Here is a 7,644-nt window from a genome sequence, read left to right on the forward strand (position 1 = left end):
AGGATACTGTCAGAGGCGTAACTAGAAACTCCAGGGCCCCGGTGCAAGAATCCATAAAGGGCCCCCCCCTCATAGACATGCATAAGGACCCACAGTCACCTATGTGCACACACACATGACTTCTGCAATATAAATATTTAACAAGATATGCCGCTAGAGAGTGTACTAGCTAGCACAGTATGTGTGTATGCATTAGTTTATATATATATATATACATATGTAGATTGATAGTGTTCATAACAGTATATAAATTAGGGGAGTAGCAAATTGTTTAATGATTATAGATTGTAAACATTAAAAGAAAATAACTTCTGCACACGTCGTAGGATGTTGTAGATGAGGTAGTGAACAAAAACACAACCCACATAATGTGTCACAGTAGCACAATGAACTTCAGAGCCAATGTATTTTACTCTGTGTGCAGGACAATAAGGCAACACAGGCCATGTGTCACAGCTGTACAATACACTCCATAGAGTACAGTAACACATTTTGTTTAAGCACTGCTATAGATTTCCTGTGTTACAGCTGCACAATACTGTGAGCATGCCTCTAATCAACATAACTCATATCATGTAACATATTATGTGTGCTGTATTTTTGTTAACAACTACCCAACTTATCCTTTTGTCATATATTGCAGTGATTGGCACAATATTTCACAACTAAACCACATTTCACATTTGCAGAAGCCCCAAAATGTGCTTTCACTTTTTGTAAAAACAACAAAAACTATATTATCTATCACAGATAAACAGCCAACACAGTGTCTTACAGCTGCACAGCCAAACACAATATCTCACAGCAGCATTAAACACACTATGCTCAACAGCAGTTAATCTGTCATAATGGCTCAACAACATACTATGTGACAGAACACTATCAATTTGCCACAGCTTCACATTTACACTATAAATGACAAAATATATACTGTGTGTATATATATATATATATATATATATATATATATATATATATATATATATATATATATATATATATATATATATATATATATATATATATATACACACACATACACACAAACACTATGGAACAGTTCACACCAAAGTTTTACAAAAAAATAAACATAATCAGCTTAATGGTTACTAATCAAGTTACATGATCAATGTTCACTACTGATTTTTTTATTTTTTTTAATGAAAACTATTGTCAGTAAGGTTTAATAAAAACACAGCCTCTTTATGCAGAATTAAAAATTGTATAAGTGCATAAGTTTTACACTGACCAAGATTTAATATATATTTAGCTGAATAACTCTGCATTAGTCATAGTAACCCAATCAGAAAATATGTATTACAGTATTACAACACACATCATGTGTTTCTAAACACTGACATTCAATTGACTTCATTGCAGCATTAAACAAGGATTAAAAGCAACTCTGTTTGGTATGTCACCATGAATACTGTCAAACATGCTGAACTCACTGGCTAAAATAATTTAGATAAATATTATGTATGCGATGCAGAAAATGAGGGTGTGGGTCTGGGGCTAAAGCGATAAAGTGAAGCCAAGATTGTTAATAAAGGTTGGGAGTGGCTGTGACACTGCTCCAATCCTAGCTCCTAAGTCAGGCTCTCTCATATCTCATTCTCTCCTTATATGATGGGTCAATATTGGCCTCTTCTACTAAATAATAATCCAGACAGAGAATTGGGAGCTCAGTTCCACAAAATGAAACCAGCTAGGTGCCAGCCAGCGCCAGGGTTACTGGACCTAAACGCACACAGGCAGTTCAGAAATGATCAGTCACCCGGCAACCCCCCCCCCCAGCCTGAGCTCACCATCTGCGTGCTTCTCCAGGCCCTGGTCCCTGCCTGAACTCAGTGCTGCCTCTGCAAGTGCCGGCACTCCAGTCTCACTTCTGCGCTGCAGACTCCTACTGACTGAAAAGACTACACGTGCAGCAAGTCAGTAAGGAGGAGCTGCGCGCCAAAGAATACAAAATTGTTAGTTCCGGGCTGCTGAGCTGCGCTGCGCCGCTCCAAAGGCAGCTAAAACTGACAAGCACGTGACTTACATGACAGCTGATGGTGAGGTGACAGACTCAGACTTAGTAACACTGTACACAGGCAGCACGCAGCCGCCCGCAGCACAGGACAAACTTAATAAGGAAGTGGGTCAAATAAAGTTTGCGCTGGCCTGGTATTCTTTAAACAAAACAAAAATAATTAAAACTTTTTTCATGTGACTGCTAAAGTAACTCGGGGCCCCCCTGAGGGAGGGACCTTCTGGGGCCCGGTCGCATTTGCGACGTCTGCATCACCGTTAGTTACGCCCCTGGATACTGTAGAGAGCCAAGGATACTTGCAGGGTCACACATTTTGGGTATGTTTTTTTTACTGTACTGTAAAAGTGGTTAATTTTATTTGATTATGCAAAATGTTTTTTGGTTTTGTATTATTTTGGCCTACAAGCAAGAGGAACTATGGAGGATTTTCCTATATTTCAGAAGAAATTTCCGGCAACTTATATTATCTACAATATCAGGATTAAAAAGAGATCACATACTGCCCATTATTTAAGTACAAAGTGTCCATTGTCAAAAACCAAAGTTGCCCATATTGCTCCATTGACAAAAATGGAGCTGTTTCAATTTCATTAAAGTTTACATTATCACTTTACACAACAGGATACATTTACAGTACAGGATAACAATAATTATCTTTTCAAACATGGATCATTTTAAAATATATTTTTTTTTTTTAAAGGAATACAATAAACTTCATAACCTCACATGATTTGGTAGATTAGTGACACCAAGTTGTAGATTTAGCAAGCCGCGTATGCTGTCGGCTGTACCTTAACTCGTCCTCCACCTCTGAGGTAGCGTACTGCAATAATCCCTATCAATGACAAGGATTTGTGATAAAATACAAATCATAACAAAACTAAACAAATCTAGCACAGGAGGAAGAGGGCCCTGCTCCGGAGAGCTCACAGTCTATAGGTTAAGGGAGCAGAGACATAAGGTTGGGGTAGCTTGTTACATTGGTTGTAGTTGTAGCAGTGAGTCAGGCAGTTCATGTATTAGTTTGGTTTGTATGAGGGATGGAACAGAGATGGGAAGCCTCTCTGAATAGGTGAGTTTTCAAGGAGCGTCTGAAGCTATACAAGGTTGGAGACAGTCTTATGGAGCAGGGTAGAGAGATCCAGAGGACAGGAGCAGTACAAGTGACGTCTTGGAGACGAGAGTGGGATGTAGAGATAACAGGAGTGGAGAGAGGTAGGTCAGAGGTTGATCAAAGATCGAATCAAAAAACCTAACACCCTAAAATAAACCCCTTGTCTAAGAACCCCCAAACTGCCATCCCTCCACATTGCCATCACTAAATAAAGCTATTAACCCCTAAACCGCTGTCTCCCACATCACAAACACTAAATAAAGCTATTAACCCCTTAACCACCAACCCCCCAACATCGCAAACACTAAATAAAGCTATTAACGCCTAAAAAGCCATCCCAAGACATCGCAAATATCTAAATTAAACTATCAACCCCTAAACCGAACACCCCCTAACTTTAAAAAAAAAATACAAAAAAATCTAACATTACTAAAAATAATAAAACCTAACATTACCAAATAAAAAAAATAAAAAAGCTACCTTTACAAAAAATAACAAACAAAATTATCCAAAATAATAAAAATTATTCCAATTCTAATACCCCCGTTTAAAAAAAAAAAAAACACCCCAAAATAAAAACAAACTCTAATCTATAAATATACTACCAATAGCCCTTAAAGGGGCCTTTTATATGGCATTGTCCTAAAGTTAACAGCTCTTTTGAAAAACAAAATCAAGAAATTACCCCCTACCATTACTACCATCCAAAATAAAATAAATAAATAAAAAAAAAATAAAAAAAAAAAAATATAATCATTGCCCTGTAAAGGGCATTTGTATGGGCATTGCCCTTAAAAGGGCATTCAGCTTTTTTTTTCCCAAAAAAAGAAAATAATTCCATAATAAAAAAAAAACCCACACCCAAAAAAAAAAACCTGACACTAAACCCAAAATTGGTACTCACCGAAGGGCGGTGCTCTTCAAAGTCAAATCAGCCAATAGGATGTAAGTTGCTTTCATCTTATTGGCTGATTTGAATTTGCCAGCCAATAGAAATGGAGGGGTACCCCCATATAAAAGGGATAACTTGCATTCAAACTTCAGGGTGCGGCTAGGTATCGCATGAAGAGGACTTCACCATCGACACTGGGATGAAGATAGATGGACCGCGGGATGGATGAAGATTGGAAAAGATGCTCCTCAGATGGATGAAGATGTTTTGCCGCCGGGATGGGGATGGCATGCCACCCTTCATCATTGGTGAGTACTCATTTTGGGCTTAGTGTTAGTTTTTTTTGGGGGGGGTTGTTAAGATTAGGGATTGTATTTTAATTTTTGGGTGGCTGAAAAAGAGCTGAATGACCATTTAAGGCAATGCCCATCCATATGCCCTTTCAAGGGCAATGGTTAGATTAAGGTTATTTTTATCCAAACTTTATACAGACTGTAACAGTGTTATGTTGAATTATAACAAAGTAACTTAAGTGAAAAATCTACCCTTAACAAGGGTCCCACCATTTGCGGATATCACTGAGTATTAAAATTGGTAACCATTTCTTCTTATGAAAACAAGATTTATTTAGTAACTTAACAGAGGGCTTACTGCTCCGGTGACAGTTTGTAACTGTGTAGGTCAGTATCGGAATTCACTTTCTCCGCTGTTACTGCAGTAGTAGCACATCTTTGGATTAGTATCAATTCACTCACCCTCCAGAGCTAATGTGGTGTCCAGTCCTCTATCTACACAACAGGTATGTTCCTCTGTCGTGGGCTGTCCTGTTACTGGAATTATTAGGGCTCTCCTAAACCCTTAATAACAGCTAATCAAACAACACACAAATTTCACAGTTCCAGTATCGTCAGGAAGGAGAGAGAGATACGAACAAGCTAAAACATTACTTTATTAGGGATTCCGTTAAAACAGACCTGGCACAGCACACAGAGAGACTCCACTGCTGATGCGTTTCCTGCCTTACTGGCAGTTCATCAGAGCACTAGGAGAACGCTTCTATCAGCCGTTAAATCAGTTGTAACAATTTGAAAAGCCCAATCGCAAAGTGGTAGGGTAAATGCACTTCTACGTTAACCCTTACAGCCCACACTATCATACAGAGTAATAAAACGTCTTTGCTTTCCACATTTTATAACAGCACTTTTTTAGAAACAATCTTAAAATTGAAAAAACAATGTTTAAAAGAAAAACTAGGTATGGGAACTATATATTGAGATCGTAAAAAGTTTTTTTAGTGTTAGTCAATATTGTATTCTTAGCGGTTTATATTTCACAGTAATATCTTTTAGTCACAGCCGTAAGCAATTCTACTCAAAGAGTTTAAAAGATAAATGCAATATATAAAAAGGCAAACATTTGTATCCAAATTTAAATTAAATAAATATAATATAGTGTAGCGAGTTATTTGTCCATTTATTATATTTATTTTATTTAAATTTGGATACAAATGTTTGCCTTTTTTATATATTGAATTTATCTTTTAAACTCTTTGAGTAGAATTGCTTACGGCTGTGACTAAAAGATATTACTGTCAAATATAAACCGCTAAGAATACAATATTGACTAACACTAAAAAAACTTTTTACGATCTCAATATATAGTTCCCATACCTAGTTTTTCTTTTAAACATTGTTTTTTCAATTTTAAGATTGTTTCTAAAAAAGTGCTGTTATAAAATGTGGAAAGCAAAGACGTTTTATTACTCTGTATGATAGTGTGGGCTGTAAGGGTTAACGTAGAAGTGCATTTACCCTACCACTTTGCGATTGGGCTTTTCAAATTGTTACAACTGATTTAACGGCTGATAGAAGCGTTCTCCTAGTGCTCTGATGAACTGCCAGTAAGGCAGGAAACGCGTCAGCAGTGGAGTCTCTCCGTGTGCTGTGCCAGGTCTGTTTTAACGGAATCCCTAATAAAGTAATGTTTTAACTTGTTCGTATCTCTCTCTCCTTCCTGACGATACTGGAACTGTGAAATTTGTGGGTTGTTTGATTAGCTGTTATTAAGGTTATTTTTAGTTAGTTTTTTTTTTATTTTGGGGGTTGTAATGTTAGGGGTAATTGGTGTTTTTTAATGTAAAAGAGCTGTTAGATTTTGGGCAATGCCCTGCAAAAGGCGCTTTTAAGGGCTAGTGGTAGTTTATTTTTAGATTAGGGGGGGTTTCTTTTTTGGGGGAATATTTTTTTTATTAATATAGGAATCATTTTTATTATTTTTTATAATTTTGTTTGCTATTTTTTGTAATGTTAGGTTTTTTATTTTATGTAATTTTAGTCTTTTTTTGTAACAATTTTAAGTTGTTTTTTTTGTTATGTTAGGTTTTATTATTTTTAGTAATGTTAGATTTTTTTGTATTTATTTTTTTAAAACAAGTAATGTTAGTTTTTTTTTAGTTTAAGCTTAGGTTTTAATTGTTTTTCACAGATAAGTTTTATTAATTGTAAGGTAGTTAGTATATTTTAACTTTAATTTAGGTTTATTTTAATTGTGTTAAAGTTAGGTTTAGGGGTTATTACTTTAATTTAGGTAGTTGCGATGCGGACTGATGGCAGTTTAGTGGTTAAAAGATCTATTTATTAGTTGCAATGCAGATGACAGTTTAGGGGTTAATAAGTTTATTTATTAGTTGTGATGTGGGGGGTGGTGGTTTAGTGGTCAATAGTGTAGTTTTTGTTTGGTAGTTTACTTTGTAACATATTTTAGATGTGTTTTGTGAAACATTTTGCAAGCGGTAAAGCCATACTGCACAACTTGTAATCCAGGCCATAGTTTGTGCTCAAGCAAAAGTTAAAAAAAATTGCACATAATACATTAAAAAAACAACAACTTAAAATAAGGTGTTACACTGATATATACATGTTTAATAAACATATATAATTTAAACATTAATTTAAACGTTTTTTTTAAAAGGGTTAAAGGGATAGGTTATGAGGCAAGGTGTTTGACTGGAAAGGGCTCCAATGTGTATATATATCTAAGTATGGGTATGTGTGTTTTCTATGTCTGTCTATATATGTTTATATATGAAAGTATATCCAATGGCACTATAAAAGTAATGTAGGACACAATCCCATATTATTTTATTGTTTATATTCATTATAGGGTTAATTAGGTGCTATGTATCTCAGTTTGCTATAGGATACATTTTATAGCACATTCATCCTATTTATTTTTATGAAAGTATAATAGTTGTGTATAGCAAGTGTGTGTATGATTAAAACATAACTTTTATTTAAAAAAAAAAAAATGGGTTGAAAAAAAGATTTAAAACACTTCTCTCCAGACAAGAGCAAGTCCAATGAATTTTTCATTCTACTTCTTGCAATGATTGCAATTTCAGTGAATGGAACATGATCTTAAAGGGACATTTAACACCTGATGAAAAATGCTAAAACCTACTTTTTCTTATTAATAAAACTAAAATAATCACTGCTGTCTATTGTATCTGTTCCTCTTACCCCAAACTGTTGACAAAGATTGTTTTGAAGTACAGTGTTGATCCAGTGATTGATTCTACTATGTAAGCTGCCATATTGTAACGTA

Source organism: Bombina bombina, chromosome 8, assembly GCF_027579735.1.
Source record: "Bombina bombina isolate aBomBom1 chromosome 8, aBomBom1.pri, whole genome shotgun sequence".
In the NCBI taxonomy this organism is placed as follows: domain Eukaryota; kingdom Metazoa; phylum Chordata; class Amphibia; order Anura; family Bombinatoridae; genus Bombina; species Bombina bombina.